This window comes from Cajanus cajan, chromosome 1, assembly GCF_000230855.2.
Source record: "Cajanus cajan strain Asha chromosome 1, NIPB_CcT2T_4, whole genome shotgun sequence".
Taxonomy (NCBI): domain Eukaryota; kingdom Viridiplantae; phylum Streptophyta; class Magnoliopsida; order Fabales; family Fabaceae; genus Cajanus; species Cajanus cajan.
The window spans coordinates 24,114,496-24,138,945 of record NC_138517.1 but is presented as its reverse complement, the minus strand read 5'-3'; positions in this window follow the sequence as shown (position 1 = coordinate 24,138,945).

Here is a 24,450-nt window from a genome sequence, read left to right as displayed (position 1 = left end):
TGCGATTTTAATCTTTCTCATTAAAAATTTAATAATTTTAAAATTTTAATATATATATATATAATATTTTAAAATTATACAATTATTTACTTATTTAAATTAATGTATATTATAATTTTTGTTAATGTAGCAAATTATATATGTTTATTATTACTAAATAAATAAAATTTATATATTATTAATTAATATTGCTAATAAATTAATATTAATAATATTTTTAGTATATTTATAGATAAATTAATAATTTGATAAATATGATTTAGTATATATTAATATACTTTTACAAAAATATAAATATATTAGATAAGATATGTATATTTCTAATTAATATACTTATATTTTTGTAAAATTATATTAATATATAATAATTTATATTTATCAAATTATTAGTAATATTAATTTATAAGTAATATTATAAAAATAATAATATATAAATTTTATTTATTTAGTAATAATAAATATATATCATTTGATACATTAATGAAAATTATAATATACGTTAACTTGAATAAACAAATAATTATATAATTTTAAGATATTGTATATATATATATATATATTAAAATTATTAATTTTTTAATAAGAGAGACTAAAATCGCATGATTATGATATTTAAAGGGCTAAAATTGTTCAATTAAAAATTGAAGGACTAAAATCACACAATTACAATCTTTTTTGAACTAAAATTACTCAATTAAAATCTTAGGAATCAAAATTGTCAATTGCAACACTTGAGGGATCAAAAATACAATTAAGCCTTATTATTATTATTATTATTATTATTATTAGTAGTAGTAGTATTATTAAATAAATAGAATTTACATATGTTATTAGTATAACTAATATTTTTGGTAAATTGATATTAATAATATTAATGTATTAACAAACAAATTAAAATTTAAAAAATATACATTAGCATACACTAATATTTTTACAAAATATAAATATATTAGATATGATACAAATTTATAAATATAAATTATAGTGAGTAAAATATGTAAATTGGACTTTCAATACTTGTATAATATATTTTTAACTAACCTTTTAACATATTTATATCTAATACATTTTTTTAAATTATTAATTATTTATTAATATACTATTATTATTATTATTATTATTAATTAGTAAGAAAAAAAGGCATTTCGTACATTCATGAAAAAAACTAGTTATTACAAATAAAAGGAGTAATTAATTTTGTATACACATCTTTTTCTTATTACATCCTTACAAGATAAATTAGTGGACTATTAGGGATAACTTAATGATTTGGAGAAAGGAGCTAGGGTAAAACCTAGTGAGAGGAATTAGGTTCAATCTTTTTCACATCTATGTAATCTTTTATATGAATAAAAAAAATAAAAATTAAATTAGTTGATAAAAATTAGAATGAGATAGGACTAATAATGTCTTTCAAAAGTTGGTCACCAAAGAGATGTATTTGTTTTATATACTAATGAAAAAGAAGTAATTTGTTTAAAATAGTAAAAAATAAAATAATAGAGGTTATACAACATGTAAATCAAGTAAGATAATATATAATTAGAAAAATGTTAAAATAATTTTGAATAAAAATGGAGATCAATGTTACAAAATAAATGGTGGTTATTATTGATAGGATGGACATTGATTTTTTGTATACATATATATTTTTTCTTTCTATTTTACCTCAAAGAGACATGATTGTGGAAAAAATATTAATTTATCTAAAGAGGATACCAATTGTGTAACTTCATTTTAGTATCCACTTTTTTAGACTATTATACTTCTATATAACTACTCCAAGTCCAAACTATTGAATCTCTATATACAAATGACCTAATTTTATCATCTATATTTTTATTTTTTAAATTCCTATCTTTATTTATTTTTTTAAATAAAAGAGTATAAATCTTTTATAAAAAAATGTGAAAATTAAATGAGAGTAATAGTATATATAGTTATAATCTAACTATGATATTTTCAATACTAATGATATATATATATATATATAATATTTTTATTTATTAGTATTAAATATATTATAAATTTCAATTATATATTAAAGGAGCTTATTAGTTAAGTGGTATGTGTTTTTGTTAAGACCTAAAGTTTAGGGGATAAAAATCTTATTTTAAACATTTTGATAATATTTAATTTTATTTTTATATGTCAATCATCATACCATATTACCAATATATCAGTGTTTGCATCATGAGCCACTTTAGCACGTGTCACATCAACATAAATTATTAAGTTTTAACAAACAAAAAAATTGACAAAGATATAAAATTTCGTAAATGCGATACTTGAGATGCTTAATCACTAAATTGAAATATGAAAAACAAAACTAAACAATTGTGCTATTTAAGGAGGCAAAACTGTATTTAAACATGATTTGAAATATAACACAAAGTCACCTTTAATATATATATATATATATATATATATATCGGAATGTATTTTCTTAAATTCAAATATGTCAAAGGTAGTTTCACATCCAAATAGGTTATTCCTACATTTTTTGAGAAATTTTAGATATTATAAATTGAATTCTATGAATTCTTATCTTTGTTTTTGTAATTAATTTACCAAATATAATTTAAAGTTCGATTTGCGAATACAATGTATTTAATTTTTAGATGAAAAATAAAGTATTTAAATTTTTGTAATGTTTTTGGGAGGTGATTATATGACTTGAAGTTCCAATTTTTCACTAAAATTTTTCAGTTGTCTGTATTATTCATAAATGACTGGATAGAATAGGAAGAAAGAATGTTTCTGGGACAATATTTAATGTATAATATTTTGGGTTTACAAACAATTGAACTTATTCTGGTACTTAATTACAAACAATTGAACGTAATTTTAAAGATATTTCAATCTAAAATAAAGAAACTATAATTAGTTATTTATACAAATAACTACTAAAAGAAAATAATTGATTTGCTTAAAATTCAAAATAACATGGTACGACATCAACAAAGTTGCATAAGAATGAAAAATATATATATTTTCCGACCCATAAAAGTGATAATTCAAATTTGTTATCTATGTTGGAATAAAAATGACTCGTTTAATAATTTATTAGAGTTAAATTTTTTACACCATGTCAAATACGGGGATAAAATTCTTGAAATGGCTCGTATAGTGACACATAACTTCAGAGTTGCTTAAATTTTTATTAAAAAAATAATTAGATATTTTCTTATAAAAATATTCATTGTTATAAACGTTAATATTATATATATATATATATATATATATATATATATATATATATATATATATATTATCAAAGAGAAATAGAATGACAACGATAAAGTATCCAAAAAGAGAAAATAAGAGATTCTAAGACAAAGCAATATTGATTAATAGGTGATTTACACATGTTTTTAATATCAATTATTTTGAACACTAAGGGAACTCAAAATAGCTTAAGCATGTCAATGGTCACGAAACAATTTAGCCATATTTCCCGCACAATATGTGGTTCACATACACAAATTAAACAATCATGGACCAGCCTATGCCAAGTTTCAACTTCAAATTAGTTTGAACTTCCTATTTTCATTCTTTTGACCACTTCATCATCTAATTAAAGATTTTAGTTGAGATCCATCTAGGGAAACCCCTTTTACAAACAAATATAAATAGGCCTAGGAATCAATGTTCATGTCACCATCTCTCATCATTAATCTCAAATAAGTAGTTGAAGGAAAAAAATGGCTCGTCTGGCTTGTTGCTTGGTGTTGATCTTTTTGTGCCTATCCAATGTCTTTGAACCAACTCTTGCAAAGAAAGGAAACAAATCACCAAAGGCCACATCTACCAAGTACACTGCCCCAGTAGCCACACCTTTTACCTCCTTTGATCCAACACAACAAGATTTTGTCAAGAATCTATGCCAAGACACTAGGAAGCCTAAATTGTGTTCAAAACTGGTCGGAGGAGATTTAAGCTCCGAGTTGGAAGTGAATCCAATCACTACGGCAAAGGTCTCCATTGACATAGCCTTATCAGTTGCATCAAGGGTTGGTGCATACATGTCAAACCAACTTGATAAAAACCATGTCAAGCCACTTTCTACAGGTTCTGTGCAAGCTTGCAAATTGAATTATGAAAGTATAGTTTCTGCACTTAACCTTGCATACTTCAATTTTGAGAACAACCACAAAATGGCCATTAAGAATCTCAACGAGGCTAACAACATGGTTGGATTGTGTGCTACATCCTTGAAATTGGGAGGCTCACAAATTGACACTTTTCCCATCGAGGAGACCAACAATATGATAAGGGGTTTGGTAGAGATGGCTCAACATGGTTCCAAGAGCCCAACATTTTAAGTAACAACTAGCCCGTCGTTGTCCATTTTTTCTTCACATATGTTTTGAGAGATGTGTAATCAACATGTTTCTTTTACTTTCCGGCCATTGAGTAGAGGAACATGTTCTTAATGTTTACTCTTTATTTATGATATTCTAATTACAATATTTTTAATGAAGAGTTTCCAATTTGAATATTCAACATGTGTTTCTTTTTCTTTTGTTTAATTTAACTAATTAGGACCATCTTTTAAATTGTGATTTTTTTCCTTCTATTTTTAACTTAACTTCTTTAAAAAAGGATTTCCCTTTAAAGTTTCCAAATTATAGTAAATATGTTTAATTAGATATCATATTTGAAAACAAGATGGTACATTTGGTTTATTGATAGTAACACATTCACAAGATATTTACGCTTGTATTGAATTTATTCTCTTCTAGATTTTCCACACTTCTTCACAATTGAGAAGAAATTAACTTTTGTATTGTTTGTGACAATTATATATTGTTCATATATCCTTTTCTTTATGAAAAGTCTTAAAATATATTGTTTAGGTGTTATTATAGAAGAGTGATGTAACATTCCATGTTTTCTAAAACTGATATAATGACATTTTTAATTAATTAAATGAGTTTTGTAAAATAATTAAGGTTTTTTTTAAAATAATTAAATGTGTTTTTATTAAATTAAGAAGGGGTTTGTGAAAAATAATCTCATGTGTAGTATATGTGTTATTTTAAGAGTTATTTTGTATTTTTTGTTTACTTAAAGGAAAAATGAGACATTTGATCCTGGGTTAGCTCTTTAACCAAGAGTTATGGTTCAGTTAAGTACACTTTTATTTGATACATTCCTTCTTTTCTCTAAAACATAGAATTGCTCTGAGAATAGGAAGCTACAGGAGATCACTCCAAATATCCTTGTTTTTCGTCTAACATCATTTGAGGTAAGGGAGAGTGAGTTGTCTTACTCTCGAGTGTGAGATAATTTTTAGGTAGCGAGATTGACTCTCAATCATGTTATTTGTATTTTTATGCTTTGTGGAGGGACTTTGAAAGCCCCCTACTTTTACTTGCACTTTGAGTTTTGTTTGATAAAGTGATTCTATTGTTCCTATTGTTGTTAAGGGTGTTTGTGGTGCGATTAGGTTCAATTTTTATCTTCAAAGTCATTTGAACTAAACAAAAAAAAATTAAGTTTGATTTCATTCAATTCAATTTGAATTCTTAAAATTTTTCAATTAAAAATCAACTAAAAATATGTAATATTATATTAATTGTTAGACTATACGTCAAAAATAAAACTAAAAATATATAAATACTAAAATATTTTGATCACTTAATGTATTTAACACTAATTCTTATATTATTATTTTAGTAAAAATATTTATTTAATATAATTTTATTTATCTTATTAAATATTTTTTATCATATATATATATATATATATATTGTCATTTAATATTTTTTTCAAATGTTATAAATAATTCAAATTTTTTATTTTGAAATTTAGTTTAGTAGTTTACAATTTTATAAAATACTTTCTAAATGTTATAATGTAATTTAAAGAAAACAACATCCTTTAGTAACTTACAAATTTATAAAACACCTTCTATGTTATATGTCAATTTTGCATGCATGTACTATGCATTGGAAAAAACATATATCTACTAATAAGTGTGGGTTGATTTATTTTGGAACGATTTCACATTTCAATCCAAAAACAAAATCGAACCTTGCGATTTTGGAAATTTAAAAATCAAACAAAACCACAAATTTGCAGTTTTCCATCAATTTTCGATATTTTGGATCGATTTGCAATTTTTTGTTTGAATTGGTTTAGTTTTGAACACCATGATTGTCATTAATTGTGCTTTGTATGATGCATTTGGGTGATTTATTGATATAATTTGAGTTCTCATTGGATTCTTTAAGTTCATGTAGGAACCCTTTTATAGTGAAGATTAAAGATTAAGGAGATAGTTGTCTATCTAGATTAAACTTTTGATGTTGATGATGTATGAGTGCTTTGAGATGTATGATTGGCCTTGTTTATGCTAAATTATGAATCTTGAAGAAACCCTTAGGTTCTTGTAAAAAATCCCAATTTATCAAGCATGATGAAGATTGAATAATATAGAGATTGAGAAATTGGAGTATTAATTGAGTAATTAAGGATGCAATAAAGTAGTATTAGGCTTTAATTTATGGATTTGATTGATTAGAGTGAATTGAAAATTAAATTGATTGAATAATTAGGTTAAGAATGAGTTGAAAATCTTATATTAGACTTTAATTCGTATTGTAAGTTGCGTGCTAATTAAACATATTACATGTGTTGAATTAAGATTTGTAATCTTCATTAGAATTGTAGCATTAGATATTAACTTTCTAATGGTGTTAAAATCACTCAAAAAGGAGGTTTAGAACTCAAGATGTGATCAAATTAGTAAGTAAAGATCAAACTATCAAAATTAGGCTTAAATATTGCGATTTTGTATTTTTTTTTTAAGTGTAGTAGACTATAAAATCAATTCTTGAGATTTACATAGAAGTTTTATAATTGTCTTAGATTTCTAACAAAATTTAATTCAACTTAATATCATAGGTATAGCTTTAGAAATTGTATTTAAACCACACAAAGTCATAGAAAATTAAGATATGAAGGGACAATTTGCGAGTGACAATGATTAATAGTCTAGGGTTATAATTCTTGATATTGATAGGGATATGATGATGATTAAGTGATGGATCGATGTGTGTAGTTAAGGTTGATCTTTAATTAATTTGATTAGTGATTGATGTATATATAATGATGATGTGATGTGTTTTTGTATGGACCATGTGATGGTAACATAATCTAAAGTCTAAGCCAAAGGCTTAGCCATGTTGCAACAACAAGGAAAATGCAAGGATAAGTTCGTAAACAAGAAAACTTCATAATATAGAAGTAGATAATGCAACTATAAAGGAATCTCATCATCACAACATAACTAGACCCAATGCCTAGTCTAAAAATACAAATTAAAACACAACATAGATTTTCAACTTAACAACTTTTCAACATACAACATGTTATACAACTCATCATCATTTTCATCTAAGCATATTGACAACACAATTCATCAACATCTCAGCAACATAACAACTAAAAAACACAACAATATGGCAACACAATAACACAATCCATCATCATGCATTTCAACTAAAAGATCTCTTACAATACATATGAGTAGTTTAAGTAGTTTAACCCTACCAAACCAACTTAACAACACGATCTTTTTGGGCTTGTTAGACCAACAATAAATTTAGATATCAATTGATAACACCATGATTTCTCATATTTCGTAAATTAAATTAAGAAAGTCTAGTATCCATGTTAGAAGTAGAATAAATTGGGTGTGGGCTTACCATGACATTAGTATGCATCAATTAAACCTATATGGAATTAACCTACCAACTAGTATCCATATATTGCACAAAAGATGGAACTAGCTTGGAGATGAATGTTGATTCTCCTCAACTAAATCCTATGTGTTCCCATTCTTCTTCTGTGGATGAGAAACCTTCAAATAGGAAAAAATGATGGAGAAGTAGAGAATGGATTTGCCACTTCTTATAGAAGATAAGCAAGAAGAATGTTGAACTTGCCACAAGGAGAAATTATTTGATAAAAGTTTTGAAGGAGAAATGTCTCTAGGAGAAAGAACTAATAAGGCTTTTGCAGAAGAAAACTCAAGTTTATTCTCACAAATTCCAAAAGTGCTTCAAATGGTGCATGTAACACCTACATATAGGGTTTGGTAGCTTGTGGTGCAAGTTAAGCTAACCTAGGTTAAGTATAACCAAGGTTAGGTCAATTGGAACTCAAGACTACTAATTTTATTTACTAAATTGAAATTCGGCTAACTTTCCTCCATAAGTCACTATCTTAAATCTAGATTGGCCAATGAAAGCTTGCCATATGGCAAGGCAAGGAATGTGTGACTCATGTCACCATCCTAGATCTAGAAGAGCCAATGGGAGGTTGCTACTTGGCATGGTGTGTAGAGCGTGACTAGGCAAGACCATGTGACACGATGTCTTATTGAATGGCCTATGAGACAACCTTGTCCCCTCTATGTTGGATGTCCAACACACTTGCTTCAAGCAAGTGGACATCCCACATAAACCAAGGAAGGATGCTCTTGTGGAATAAGTCCAACTAGCCTTTTCTAGTTACACCTCTCCTAAAATACTATTTACACCTCTAAAATAAAAATTATAAGTAAATAAATTCCTATACTACTTAATCCAAAAATACAAGATCAAAAATAATAAAAATATTTATAGTAAAAATATTTACAAACAAGAGAAAGTAAGCTATTAAAAGATACCTAATGCTCAATAAGAAATTGGGCTTTCTTCTTTCAAGTCTAGCCTACTCCTCTAGGCACCTTTAGGACTTCACCCCTTGACATGATGTCATTATCTCCTCCCTCTTCAAGAGGATTTTTCCTCAAATCACAAGCCCTTTTTCTTCTTCTTTAACACTTACAAAAGAAACTAAAATACAAGTATTAAGAGTGTTATTTTCTTTATAACAAAAAAGGTTTAACATATTTATCCTCTCCAAGTAGGAAATGGGCCTATCCTTAAGGGTTCTTATTTTCTTGGGGTCTTCATGAACCCCTATAAGTCCCACAACACTATTTACACTCAAACTATATTTTTCTAGTTTTTTCTAAAGGAGGTTTATTATTATCTTCTAAAAATACTTGTCTTAGGTGTCCTATGTGATCACCTAAGCTCCTAGAAACTAAACTATCCACAACTAAAATTATTTGCCTTCCTAAAGATTAAGGTGATCTAAAATCACCATGACTACGGAATTTCTTCGGGACAAAGTGTTATCTCTAAGATTAGAAGGCTTGAAAAAAGTATTGAACTCTTGGTTATAAGTGGGGTAATTGAGAGTGACACTAAAATGAGTTATCTTTAAATAAGCAATAAGGTGCGCACCATTCAACAAATTTACTCCCACACCTAACCCACATGCAAAATATTCTAACTTAAAAGTTTTAGAAATGCTAGAAAGAGTTAGAACATAAGCATTGGAAAGTCCATCTTGTGAGGGTTGAAAAGCCTACTTAAGCTTTCCATAAAAAAAAAAGAAGGAATGATGTTCTTCATCAACTCATTAAGTGGTGTAGTATGGGATTACTCGATATAGAAAGTTCACTTGATTTGTCCTTTTATAGAAAAATGACTTTCTTTCTTAGAAATCACTTGTAAAGAAACATTTTCCTTCTTTTCACTCTTCTTGCCTTTTAGGAGTTTTTTTTCTTCTTTCTTTTGTATTATCTCATTTTCTTTTTTTTTTTCTTACAAGTTTCATTTGTATTTCGTCCTCTTCCACTTGGATAGGTGTAAAAGGTTGTAATATAAATTTCTCATCTTTGTGAGTGAGTGATATTTCATTAGTAAGGCTATTATATATGGATTTTTTATTATCAAATTGTCATGGTCTTTCTAACAAAATATAGCAAGCTTCCATGGGAACTACATCACATAAAACTTTTTTCCTTATAATTTCTAATAGAAAACTTGATCTTCACTTGTTGATTTACTACCATATCCTCTTTTTCATTAAGCCATTGAAGTTTGTATGGTTTTGGATGAGGAATGATAGTGAGGGCAAACTTAGTTAACCTTATTCTACAACAATTTGATCTTAATACACTATTGACGATGAGAAAACGAGTTTGTTCTAAAATTTTACATCTTGTATGAAAGATGTGCTCTCTTTGTGAAGTGTAAATTTCATAAGATTGGCTTCCAAGAAACCTTATAATCAATATGTGTTCACCATCACAAGGATAAGCATTTTTTATCTTAGATTTTACCAACCCTTCTTCTTCACTTTCACTAGAGGTGGAGAAAGAAGATGTAGTCTCCTCGTGACTACTATTGTAATCTAGGCCTCTCATGATCATGGTTTTTTTAGTGGGACATTGAAAGGCAATGTGAGCTCTTTATAGTCATTTAAAACATTTAATACTAGTAGTCTTAGAACTAGTGTTAGGGGTTTCCTTCTCATAGGAGAGTTTTCTTTTCTCACTCTTTCTTTTGATGGTTCACTCTTCGACTAACTCCTAGAAAAGTACTCCTCCTCTTTATGGCCATTTCTATGACATGAAGATGATTATGAGAAATTCTTCTTATGAGAATCTTTCTAAATAATTGTTGCTCAACTTTAATGCACAATTGAACTAAGCCATTAAGGTCCTTATTTTGCAAGAGCTTAACTTTGTCTCTGATCTCAACGTTCAAGCCATTAAGAAACCTTGTTATAGTGGTTCTCTCTTCCCCCATTATACTTTCCCTTAACATGTATAACTCCATCTTTTGTCTATATTTCTCAACACTCATGTTCTTTTAATGGAATATTTAGGGTTTATCCATAAGTTCTATTTAATAGTAGGAGGGTAAGTGCCTTTTTCTCATGGCACTCTTAAGATCATTCCAATATTTGATTCTAGGCTCATTATGGAGCTTTCTCTCATGCTTTAGGGAAGTCCACTAATATAGAATGTACCCTTGGAAGCCAAGGGTTGCCAATGGAACCTTTCTCTCTTCACTTACTTGGTGGAAAGCAAAAAGTTGTTCTTCTTTCATTTTTCAATCTAAGTATGCTTCTACATCATCTTTTCTATGGAAGTGAGGGAGATCCACCTTGGATTCCCTTACCTTATGCTTTTTCTTAGGCTTAGGAATTCTAGGTTCTTGTTGGTAGAATTCACTCGTATATAAGTTATCTTCATGATGAGTGGAAGTGTGGCTTTTAGTAGAACTACTACTATGAGAGTTACTACCATGCTTTTTTGTTTCTAGAAGCACTTGTTTTCCTTAAACTCTCTAAGCTCTTTCTTAATATGTGTTTTTATATCTTCCATTTCTTTATTTCTCTAACAATTCTTCCTTTTTCCAAAGCTTAAGTGCCTTTAGTTCACTCATAAATTTTTAAAGGTTTGAAGGTGAACTAAAGTCACTAGCACTTTGGAAAGTGTGTGAAGTCTTCTCAGGCATGATGCAAGTTTGTCAAAAAAAGGTTTTTCCTAAGATTAAAACGTAATAAACATGTTATAAGAAGTCCTTGGAACCTCTTAAAAACTTTAAAGTTGAAAAAAAAATAAAGTAAACAAAGAAAATAAAGATGCAAGCTAGTCATGATCCCATGTGAAAGTTTGGGTGGGCACTTGTGAGTCTCCCAACACATTTTCATAAGCACTGATGAAAATTATTAAACAACTTTACCAACACATTGTAAGTTTACAAAACAAGAATTAGAGACTAAAAAATTACAAACAAAATAAAGTAATAAGTCTTCAAAATCTTCTAACCTTCTCCTACACAATGAACAAACTCATTATTGTAGAAAAACTTCTAGTGTTTGCACTCCTTTCCAAGGTGTTTAGTCTTCAAACTATTCCAAAAGATAGCTTCTCCCTAGGAGGAAAACCTCCTAGACTTTCAACAACATTCAAAGATGCTACCTTGTGGCAAGAACCTTATTTACCTTCACAAGAATTTGCCCACCAAAACAACACTAAAGGAAAGTTTAAAAGACAAACTAGAAAGCACAATTAAAATAGGATAAACTCTAAGAATTAAATGTGAAAAAAAAACAAAGCATAACAAGAATATAAACAAACAAAAATTAAAGTACAATTTGGAAGCTAGGACATAAAAAGAGTAATCTTAGGATTGATTTTAGATTTGAATAACAAAAACAATAAAGACTTAAGTCTACTTATAAATTAAATGCAAATTCATATGAAGTGAAATGTGACAAATATTTTTGTAAAGTTTTTCACAAAATGCTCCTCATAATATTTTTTTATATAAATTTGTTTTTTATCTTTTCACTTGTAATTTCTTTTCTATTTTCTTTTTTTTACACTTTTGTTTTTCTTTCTTTTGAAGCTATTTTGTGACTACTTTCCTTTTCTTTTAGATACATTATCTATGTCACAAAATATTCCAAAAATAAGAACACAAAATTGAAAAAAATTTAGAGGTAGAGAAATCTCAAAAGGATTCCAAAAATTGGTGAAAATTTTACTACTATTCTTGTTTTCACTTAGGAATTTGATTTTCAAACATTTTTAACTTCAAAATGAGAGTTTAACTATAATATTAATGTAGCCTAAAGAGTTTTAATATTTCATTAAAGTTTAGAATCACAAAAAAATTAAGGAAATAATAAATATTGAAAACTATTAGACATATGAAAACCTAACTCTATTATGAAGATGTTAATGATAAAATAATATGCAAGAACTCAGATTATAAAACAAAAGGTATATGAATAGTTATGGTCCAGGCATGTATGTTAAGTCAGACGAAGCAATTCCCAGCAAGGTTTTGAATATGACAAATATAATACATAGTATTATTACTAACCTGTATAGTCGTGTTTCAGATATGTATAAGAACAGGCAAAACTAAAGCATGAAGCTGGTCGAGAAAAACAAAGATCAGACAAATCAAGCCAAATGATAAAAGGATCATGACTTGTGCACCAGACGATAACGAATACCAAACGAAGATAAGTGAAAAACAATCTAGAGCGCAATATAAGAAATCAGAAACAAGAGCAAAACTAGACTAAGACAAAGTTGGCTCAACACCGAATAAACATCAGAAGAAGCTCAATGGTCAACCATATAAAGGTCAACAAAACAATCATCAGTCGTTGGATAACACAAGACGAAGAAACATTCTAGACGGAATAAAAGTCATACACCTCCAAGATTGATCAGACGAGATGACAAAGTCAAGTCTAACTCTTAGACACAGACTCAAATTGCCAGACGCAAACGAAGCATGTGGAAAAAGCGTCTGAAGTCCACTAGTTACAACGAAGAAGATCATATATCATCTCCATTCATAAAGAAAAGCACACGGAGTTATCAAAGATATGAAAAGAAAGAAGAAAAATTCAAGAGCGTGAATTCACAAGACAAAGCTGCGTGTGTTAGGACAAGTACACCTACTGTTCAGAGAAAGGCAACGCCTCCGCAGCTACAATGACGGAAAAAGGACAAACATACCTAGGTCATGATTGAAGTCAGAAATAAAAGGGAACAAATTATGCAAAGGACTTCACGTAACACAGATTTAGCAAGCAAAGCAATTAATGCAAAAACAAACGCATTAAATGAAAAAGATCTGTGTAGCCATGAACGAGCAATCATCTGTACCAAAGGAAAACTCTGCCTCAACGGACACATTCAAATTCAAACAACGAGCAGATTTATCACAAGGCTATAAATATCAAGACCTGAGAAGAAAAAAGAGAGAAGAGAAGCAACAAGTAATAAGCAAAAGCAAGCTTCAAAACAATCTTACATCTCTTATTGTTCAGATTTGAATACCCGTGTAAAACTAAGATAGTTTATCTTAGTGAGTGTAGAAACTATTCCATCCTCTTTGTGAGAGTTACATACACACTCTAAAACATTCTTGAAAAACTAAGGTTGAATACCTTAGTGAGTGTAGAAACCATTCTATCCTCTTTGTGAGAGTTACATACACACTAAAAGCATCCATCTTCTATAAAGCCGGAATAGGCTAGTAAAAGAATACTTGGAGAACCAGAAGTGGTTTAACAATAATAGCGTCAGCAAGTGAAGTTGACGAACCAGGAGTGGTTGAGAATACTCGGGCAACTAGAAGTGGTTTAAGAATACTAGCGTCAGCGAGTGAAGTTGACGAACCAGAAGTGGTTAAGAATACTTATAATCCGTTGTGATTAGTGAAACCCTTCAGTTGAAGGAGACTAAACGTAGCTCAGAACGAGTGAACCAGTATAAAAATTCTGTGCATTAACATTTGTTTTAGAAACGTAGTTTTACTTATATTGATATATTAGACTGAAAAATTTCATCTACTACTACCTATTCTCTAAATAATAGTTAGACAAAATTATATTTGTTTAACTTAAGAAACCATTTTCGAGCAGACAATAGATCTTCAAACGCAAAATTTCGTTTATACCAATCTTGCACATTCTTTAAGCATTTGAAATATTATTTTCTGACAAAAAAATGCACCTTTGCGAAAACGTTTTTAAAATCCTTCGTTCACACACATTCAACCCCCCTTCTATGTGTTTTCCATTAAACTTCAATTAGTATCAAAGCTTCACCCCTAGGGTTAAGCGTCTAACATTGCAGGGTACAATCAATGAAAAACGAAGGACAGGCGGTGAACCGCCCACCTCTCTTCAGAGGCACCAACTACGACTACTAGAAACGAAGAATGATCGCATTCTTTGATGCATGTCATATAGAAATGTGGGAGGTTGTAAAATAGGGAGACTACATTCCGTTGGACGAGGCTGGTAGGGAGATACCCAAGGCACGCTGGAATGATGGACAATAACAAAGATTCATACTGAACTCCAAAGCCCGAAATGCACTCATGTGTGCTCTAACTGAGGAAGAATACACCAAAGTGAACAACTTCAAAAGTGTCAAACAAATGTGGGATACTCTAACCATAACCTATGAGGGGTCCCTAGAGGTAAAACGCAACAAGCTAAGCTTGTTGGTCCGTAAGTATGAACTCTTCGAGATGGAAGAGAACGAATCTATCCAAACTATGTTTGGAAGATTTCAAACTATCATTAATGAACTTTTTTTTTCTAGGTAAGACCTATGATAATTTTGATCATATTGACAAATTGCTTTGTAGTCTACCCAGGAATAAGTGGAGACCTCAAGTTACGGCCTTGAGAGCATCCAAGAATCTTGAAAAGCTCTCACTGGAGGAATTCATAGGACTACTAAGTTCATGAGATGGAGCTCCAACAAGATGAAGCAGGAAGAAAACAAAAGTCCATTGCACTGAGTGTGCAAAAGAAGAAACCTACATAATCATCCTCAAAAGCCTTGAAGGCAGAAGAAGCGCCCGATGAGAGTTGCAACGAAGAGAGGTGTGACTCAAACGATGAGATATCCTTCTTGTCTATAAGGATATAATCCATGATGAAGAAAAAGGGAGGGTCATGCTGGAGAAAATACAATAGAACTTCAAGAGACAAAGCACAACCACTATGCTATAAATGTAAGAAACCAAGACATTACAAAACAGAATGTCCAGAACTAGAAAAAGAAAAGGAGAAAGAAAAGAAGAAGTCAACTCTCTACGAGAAGAAGAAGGCCATGATGGCCACCTGGGAAGACCTGGACACGACATCATCTGAGGATGATGAACAAGCAAACATATGTCTCATGGTAGATACAGATTCATCATCAAAATCTAGTGATGAAGAGGTTAGTAAATATGATTTTAAAGATCTTCAGCATGCATATAATCAACTTCTAATCAATTTAGTAAAGATCTCTACAGCATACAGAGAACAGAAGAAAAGAATTTCTGAAATGCTTGAAGAAAATGAATTATTAAAATCAGATTTATCAAAGTTCACCCTAGGAACTACGAATCTTGAAAATCTTTTGAAATACTCTAGGAGTAAAAATGATAAGTTTGGATTAGCATATGTTGATTCTGAATTAGAAAATAAACCAAGTACATCTGCATATCCTACTTATGGGAAGTATGGGCATTTCACGCCTAAGTGCAGTCACATGCACAAGAAGGGGTATTCCAAAATCTCAAACGCCAACATTTATGGACCCAAATCCATTTGGGTACCAAAGACTGAAATAATACATGTTGTAGATCTATTTAACAAGAAGCGAAAATGTCCAGTCATAGTACTTAGACAGTGGCTGCTTGCTACACATGACGGGCGAAAGGTCTATGTCCTAGACCTTAGGTCCAAGAAAGGAGGCCTAGTCACATTTGGCGGAGGATAGAAAGGACAAATCCTGGGAATAGGTAAAATAGGTATAAATTCCTCCATTACCATTGATAACGTTCTGTACGTTAAAGGATTAACACATAACCTGCTGAGCATAAGTCAATTATGTGACAGTGGTTACGAAGTTTCCTTCAACAAAAATAAATGTACTGTTAGTCAAATTGATTGATCTATATTATTTACAGCTAACAGATGCAATAACTTGTACAAAATATTGCTTAATGAACTAGAAAATCAAAATATTGATTGTCTAGTATCTTATGAAAACCAATGGTTGTGGCATAAGAAACTTGGTCATGCAAGCCTGAGATTAATCTCAAACTGAAAAAGTATAACCTCGTAAGAGGTCTACCGAGTCTTGTATACCAGTCGAATAGTTTATGTGAAGCATGTCAAAAGGGGAAACAAGTTAAAAGTTCGTTCGAAAGTAAAAATCATGTTTCCACCTGTCGCCACCCGCCGGAACGGACCTTGGCAATCGCGACGATGGTTGGACTCGTTTTAAATTTTGAAAAATGATGGATTGATAGAACGACTTATTCTCAAACTGAGACCTTGTCGAGCTACCAATTTTATTAAATGATTCACCAATCCATATTAATCCCAAGCGGGACCCTCTATGGATTAGTGGTTTTCGCAAAAGGTAGGGTTCTTGGAGTCGCCACCAATGTTTTACTCAAAACATTGGAAAAAGATTTAAGGCAATTGATTTTATAAATCAACCTTGGCCATTACAACCAGAGTTGGGTAAGGGAGTCGGTTACGTGCGGGGAAGGTGTTAGCACCCCACAACGCCCCTTTCGGGTTCCCTATGACGGATTATTTATTAAATAATAGCGTAAAATTACTAAATTACCCCTATTTATTATAAACGATTATATATTAAATATCTACATGATGACGAATTTAAATATGCAACAATCAGAAAGCGGTAAAAGAAGGGATTTTTAGAGAAGAAACCTCTTGAAGCGTGCTTTTTATATATCAATGAAGTTTAGGAGGCTTTTTGGCGCTCCCTCCCTCTACAAGCTCGCTCGCTCCTTCCTAAAAAATAATTTTTACTATGGAAATCCAAAAGATTTCCCTTCGACTAAGTTCGAGACTCAAGCAAATGGCTCGTGACTCAAGAACTTCGTCGGATTGACTCCCAGAGAGATTTCTAGGGCAGAACACTGCTCAAAAACCCCAGAATACTCAAGGAGGGAGTCAAAACTGTGTGTGAAAGTGTGGAATGACGTCCAAATGACGTCCTATTTATAGGGATGAGGCGCAGTACGGCCCCTGGGTTCAATACGGCCCGTATTGAGTTTTTGTACTTCAATACGGCCGTATTGAATTTAGTACGGCCGTATTGAAATACAGAAACTTCAATACGGCCGTATTGGTTTCAGTACGGCCGTATTGTAGTACAAAATGTGCAGTACGGCCGTACTGAACTCCAAGGAGGCCGTATTGAGCTCCAAACCTCCCACTTTCTTATTTTTGGCTACTCTAAGACCTCTAAACCTACAGATAGTCATCCTATGGTCTTCTGGGAGTCCTTCTGGCTGACTTTCCTTTGATCTTTGAGAGTCTTCGAGTCTTATTTCTGACCCGGACAATTTTAGGGGTCTACAGCTGCCCCCCCTTTACTTAGTCAAACGACCTTTTGGTGTACCGTTTGATAAGTAAAGGAGTTGACCCAATTGTCCGGGGAATAAGCCATCCTTCCGACTTGTAGTGTCTTCAGGTGGGAAAATTGTTGAGTAGCCTCTCCAGGTTGAGTTTGCCCTCTCCAGGGTGAGTATTAGTCGTCGCCTCTCCAGGCTCGTGCATACCTCCGCGCTTCTAGTCACTTTGGTAGCGTGAGTCTTGCCCTCTCCAGGGTTGCATACCTCTGTGCTTCTGATCACTTTGGTAGCGTGAGTCTTGCCCTCTCCAGGGTGAGTTTGCCCTCTCCAGGGTTTTGCCTCTCAACATGGGCAGCTGAGTTTGCCTTCTCCAGGGTTTTGCCTCTCAACATGGGCAGCTGAGTTTACCCTCTCCAGGGTTTTGCCTCTCAACATGGGCAGCTGAGTTTGCCCTCTCCAGGGTTTTGCCTCTCAACATGGGCAACTGAGTTTGCCCTCTCCAGGGTTTTGCCTCTCAACATGGGCAGCTGAGTTTGCCCTCTCCAGGGTTTTGCCTCTCAACATGGGCAGCTGAGTTTGCCCTCTCCAGGGTTTTGCCTCTCAACATGGGCAGCTGAGTTTGCCCTCTCCAGGGTTTTGAGATAAGTTTGTCTCCACAGTCCACAATGCTGCTTCGACGGTTTGTTTTTCTGATTTTGTGCCGCTGAGGGCTGGATAACGCAGGGATCCGTCTAGGGGATGTGCAGTCATTCATAGGTTTTTGTGCCCCAACTTGCATTGCTTAGTTGGTACCCATGGGGAGTTTCTGACTCCTTGGGGTGTAGACACAGATGCTCTCTCTCTGAGTTGAGCGATGCCTTATGTTTGGCTGACGTCCTTTTGACGTAAGTGGAGAATCCCGGTTGTCCTTATTCGGGTGTCTCTTTTGATTTTCTGATTTTTGTAGCCTCTGTGTAGGCTGTTATCCGCTGGGGGATTCTGTCGTTCAATTCTTGACTGGCCTCTTCTGTTAGGCAAATCATCTTGATGTTCGGTGTTTGGCTGGATGCCGAATTCCGCTTGGGGAATATTTATTGATATTTTTTATTTTTCTCCTTTTGTAGGGGTGCCTCTTGAGTAGGCGACTGGGGATTTGGGGATCTTATGTATCCCAGAGTATTATTTAGGAAGCCTCTGCAGGCTTAGCCTCACTCAGCGCTTGAGTCAGAGAGCTATCTTCCACTGAGGAAGTTTCAAGTCCTTTGACTGAATATTTTGCTTGGATGATCGCGCTTCCATTGGGGATTTTGACGATCTTGCTTTGATAGCTCTCGCTGGGGATTTGTTCCATGAGCTTAAGCTGAGGTTTCTCTGGGGAGTATTATTTCTGCGAGCCTCTCCAGGCTCAGTTATTCTGAGAGAGTATTATTTCGGCGAGCCTCTCCAGGCTCAATTATTCTAAGAGGGAGTATTGTTTCGGCAAGCCTCTCCAGGCTCAATTATTCTGAGAGAGTATTATTTCGGCGAGCCTCTCCAGGCTCAGTTATTCTGTACGAGTATTATTTCGGCAAGCCTCTCCAGGCTCAATTATTCTGTACGAGTATTATTTCGGCAAGCCTCTCCAGGCTCAATTATTCTGTGGGAGTATTATTTCGGCAAGCCTCTCCAGGCTCAGTTATTCTGTACGAGTATTATTTCGGCAAGCCTCTCCAGGCTCAATTATTCTGTACGAGTATTATTTCGGCAAGCCTCTCCAGGCTCAGTTATTTTGTACAATTTGTTGGGTTTTCTGTATTTCGCCTTTTTTTTGTTGATTTTTGGCTTTTTCTGTATTTTTGCCTTTTTTGTCGATTTTTCGACTTTTTCTGTTGACCGCTGCCATACACAAGCAATTTTTCCTATTTTTCTATTTTATGCAATTGCCTCATGAAGAGGTCTTTGAAAATTTCTTTGTGGCTAATACGGCCATATCCATTTCAGTACGCCCGTATTGAGTTGAAAATTTGTTCATAACCCTATTTTTAGTACGGGTGTACTGAACATGATACGGGCGCATTTGTTTTTTCTGAAGTTTGATTTTTTTTATTTTTATTTTTTGAATAAACAGAGAATAAGTGATCTTCCATTACACCTATCATCTGTATGCATGTATGCGGTATGATGCACCTAATTCTATTTGATTTATCTTTCAAAAGAATTAACCGATGCGTTTTTGTTTGGATTCTGCCATTCCTCAAGACGGACTGTGCGCTGCCGTCTTCTATAACCGAGGAATGATGCGTATTATATTGAGATTTGGTGTTATCAACCAAGTGATTCTTCCCTTCCTTTAGAAGATATGTCAACCCTCCTATTGACCACTATATCTCCATGTTTCCACTAGATTATTCTAAAATCGTTTGGGACAAGAGAGAAAAGAAGGGAAAGGTATATATTTGCTCTGAAGTTTGTGTTTTAGAGGGGTTTTTATTTTCATTTTGAAAAATGGTTTTTGTAAGAATGGCTGGCCAAGGTAGGCTTATTGTGTTTAGGCTTGTTTGATTAAACACTTATGAAGTTAAGAAAATCTTTGTTTATTGACGTTGTGATTTTGACAACTTAGATAGCTCCCCTTGAACCTTTCTTTTTTGAATTCGGCTCATGGTACCATCATGGATTTCTTTTGTTTTTTGATTGTCCTTATTTTCGCCTAAAACACCCCTTTGTGGCGTCTTAGCGGACCTTTGTTTTTGTTCGTTTTTGCAACCCTAACTTTTGCCTAGGTCACCCTTTCGTGGGATTCCTAGCGGGTCTTTTGCTCTTATTTTTGCGCAGCCCCCTTTTTGGGTTTCCTGCCGAGCTTCTTTTATTTTAATGATTCTTGTTTTTAAAGGATTTTCTTTTTATCCATGATGGCACTTGTCGAGGCCAAGGAAAGGTGCTCTAAGTTGTCACGCACACTTCCACATAAAAATGATGCGGGTTTATTGTTATTAAGACAATCTTAACCTCATTCATGCTTATTCAAACAGGGTTAAAATAATGTGGTCTAGAATTTTATTATAAGCAAGAAGAGAAGCAGTAAGAAATAATAAAGAATGATTTTATTATAATCATAATGGAAACATGTGCCCTATCGAGGCTCGGGGGTCGGGCTGTCCCCGAGGAGTGATCTCTAATAGTCATCAGGTCTATACATCCCTATCAGAAGGAGAAAAGCACTTGATGACAACGACCGGCCTTGACGTTTGTGAACCGGCCTTCCTAAAGATCTGGCTTAAAGAACGTCGAGAAGGATCTTGGTTCCTCTTCGTCCTTTGATCTTTATTAGGGTTGTATCCTAACCCTTGTTTCCCCGTATTATCCTTGATAATAGGTAGCTCAGGAATTCCTTGGGAATCCTTGCCAAGTCCCTGTCCCGGCAAGTATCCATTCTTGGTGAGCATATGGGCTACCTTCTTCATTTCTCGGGGAAACGTTTCGACATTGGCACTTTCCAATGCTTGGAAGGCGGTCTCTAGATTTTCCTCCTCGGATTCTTTATTTTCCTTTCCTTTATTCTTGGGAGCTTTTATCATGAAGATCATTGGGAGTGTAGATCCTGCCACTCCTAGTCATGCCCCCAAGTCCAGCGATGTTAGAGAAATCGCTGTCGGCAGAAAAATGGATGTCGTATATCCATGGCACAGCCTTATTTGATTCGTAGGGAAAAGGCCTTGGAGTAGTGATCCTTAACGGTGTCGGACCTTCCCCTTTGTTCGTCTTGATTACCAACAACGAAGTTGTCGTGTGCTCGCTTGGCGCAGTTGTTGGTTTGCATTTGATAACAAATGGCGTGCGATCCACTCTTTGATTATACGCATCGATTAATTCTTTCTTTTTATTAATGTTTATTATTAAATTACTTGGAGAGATGTATGCAAATGAATGACTATGAAATGCAAAGGCAATTGAGAGATTTCATAAATCAAAAACTTGATTTCATTGATCATAGAAAGTGTACAACTTATCATACAATGCTTTGAAGCAATTTTTTACAATATGAGAAAAGCCGATAAAAACCCACAGGCGGGTTCATTTTTCTTCTCCATTCGTCTTCGGCTTCCTCCACATGACGTGCCATTGCTTCAACTTGCGTATGGACCGCTTGGCTCATATCATCACTGATCTTCTGAGCGTCCTTCGCCTTTTGAATATGATAGTTGATCATGGCCTGCAGCTCATTAAGCTCATCTTCGGCTCGATCTTTCTCCTCTTGGAGTCTAGCCATCTGTGCTAGTCCCTCCTTTTCCTTCTTGCGGAAATCGGAAAGGCTTGCGGTTTGTTGTTGAGCAACTTCCCGCCATTGCTGTGCATCGGATCGAGTCAAGAGCAGATTGTCTTGCATGTCCTTGATCAACTGTGCCTGCCTTGCATGTTCGGCTTCAAGGTGTGCTATCTTTGCGTTGACTTCTTGGAGTTGACTAGTCGGTTCAACCTTTGGCATTTTGGATGCCCGAGTAGCCTCCTCATTGAGGTTAGCACACTCATCCTTGAGCCGCTCTATCTCGTGGTCTTTCTTCTTGCATTGCCTTTGTAGACCATCGATGACGAAACTGGATTCTTCATTTTTCTCTTCAAGAACTCTCATTTGAGCTCCCATAATTTCCAGCTTCTTGGTCAAGGCGTCGACTTGTTCTTGCATTATCCTCCTTGTAGTTGCGGTTGCGCAAGAGGTGGATGGTTGAGACACCCCCCTCTCGCTCCTCCATATCTCGTAGTCGGTGGAGGCGGATACCCGAGGCTTTCCCAGCTCTCGATCTCCCTCATAGATTGGTTTCTCCCACGCTCTAATGACAGCGTGCATATCCCTCTGATGCTCGGAATCAAAGGAGAAACACAACCCTCCAAGCTCCTCTTTAGTAGGAATAATTTGAGTCCTCATTAGTTGTCTCATAACCAATCTAGGTGAGTAGGCTATGCAACCTCTGAGGCCCATCAATGGTATGCTTGGATAACTGCCGCATCTTGTCAATACATTACTTGGACGGAACCAAGGACAAACCCACGTGAAGTGCTCAATACTCCACTGTTCCATCTCTTCCTTCCACTCGGAAGCATATCGGCGGCGTACGGGGATCTTCGAAAAACTCCTCAACGGATCGGGCAAGGTCCCCATGTGACTAGAGGCATAGAAGTGTGTGATGCCCCACACATACAACAAGGAGGTGCAGCATCGGATAGTCTTCCCTTGCTTCTGTTGAGATAGGTTGACAGAAAGCAAGGTGTCGGCAAGAATGGTAGGCACGGGACTCTTCATGTGTACGTCCCAAGCGAAGAAGGCGTCGATAGCAGCATGGTCCACTGTGTTAGCGTGAAAGGGGAATAAGATCGTCCCAAACACGGCTAACGCTAAAGTTTTGTTGAAAGCTAACCAATCTCCCTCACCAGCCAAGGAAGAGAGGTGGTCTTCAATCATTGCGAGCTTCCAACCCTTGATACTGCCGTTCCCCACTAATGCAGATAAACGTGATGGCATTTTGACTTGAGTTGCGACCCTCTCCACGGCCACATGATTGCCATGAAAGATATAGACCCCGACTGATTTGGGCCATCGAAGCATGAGCTCGTACTCCTCGAGAGTAGGAACTAAGTCAAACTGAGGGAACTCGAAACAATGCAGATCGAGACTCCAAAAATGGACCAATGCTCTCAGAAAAGCTGGATCCACACAAATCTTCATCAAGTCGAGGACTCGTCCATAAGATTTTTCGAACTCCAAACGAGCCTCTCGCGGCATCAAGGAACAGAGGTGATCCAACCTCTCGGCACGGTACAATAAGAAGTCCACTTTCTTCAATTGCCCTTGTATTCCCCTAGATCCCTCCATAATCTACAATAAAATGCATGATATGAGATGGTGATGTTGAATATGCATGCATAGTGTTTATTTAACTAAGCATTATCATGTTTTCAGGATGTTCCTAAGATGATGCATGATATTGTTTGGTTTGGATAAATAATATTTTTCTTTATTTTTCATTTGGGTATTTTTTTTGTATTTTTTGGGTGAAAAGGGAAACTACCTATATGAATGTGATGAAGGTAGATGTTAACACCGTATAATGGAAGATTCTTATTCCTATTTATACTTATTTTTAAAAGAATAGGAATGTTGTATGTTTAAAGAAATGCAATGTATGCTCAAACAATTTCACATAATCAATGCACAAACAATTCACTCATCCACGAACAGTCACGAGCGAATCACGAGGTAGGGGTATCCTGCAGAAAAGTGCATATTCAAGGAGGTTCTAACTGTTCTCACTGGTCTGAGGCCCCCAAGGTGCCCCCATTATAGGGACCCAATTCCTCTCGTCGTAAGTCGATGGAAAGTTCTAACGCACTGTCGGACTCGAGTTCATGGTTATCACCTTGAGTGATGTTTTCCGACAACGGTCTACGGGCACCTATAGACCCATTCGACAACCGGCCGTACTAACATCCACTCCCTATGGCTTTCCACTCATGCCCCCGGGTATAGAGGGAACTGTTGTGTGCAAAGGTTTGTGTGCAGTTTATATTTCAAACAATTGCGGAAATTTAAACATACAACAGTTATTAAAGCCAAATAGATAAAACATGTTATCATACAAGTAAGGGGTAATGAAGTAATTTTAAACTATTATTTTTAGAAACAATCCATCACTAAATGGGACTGACTCTC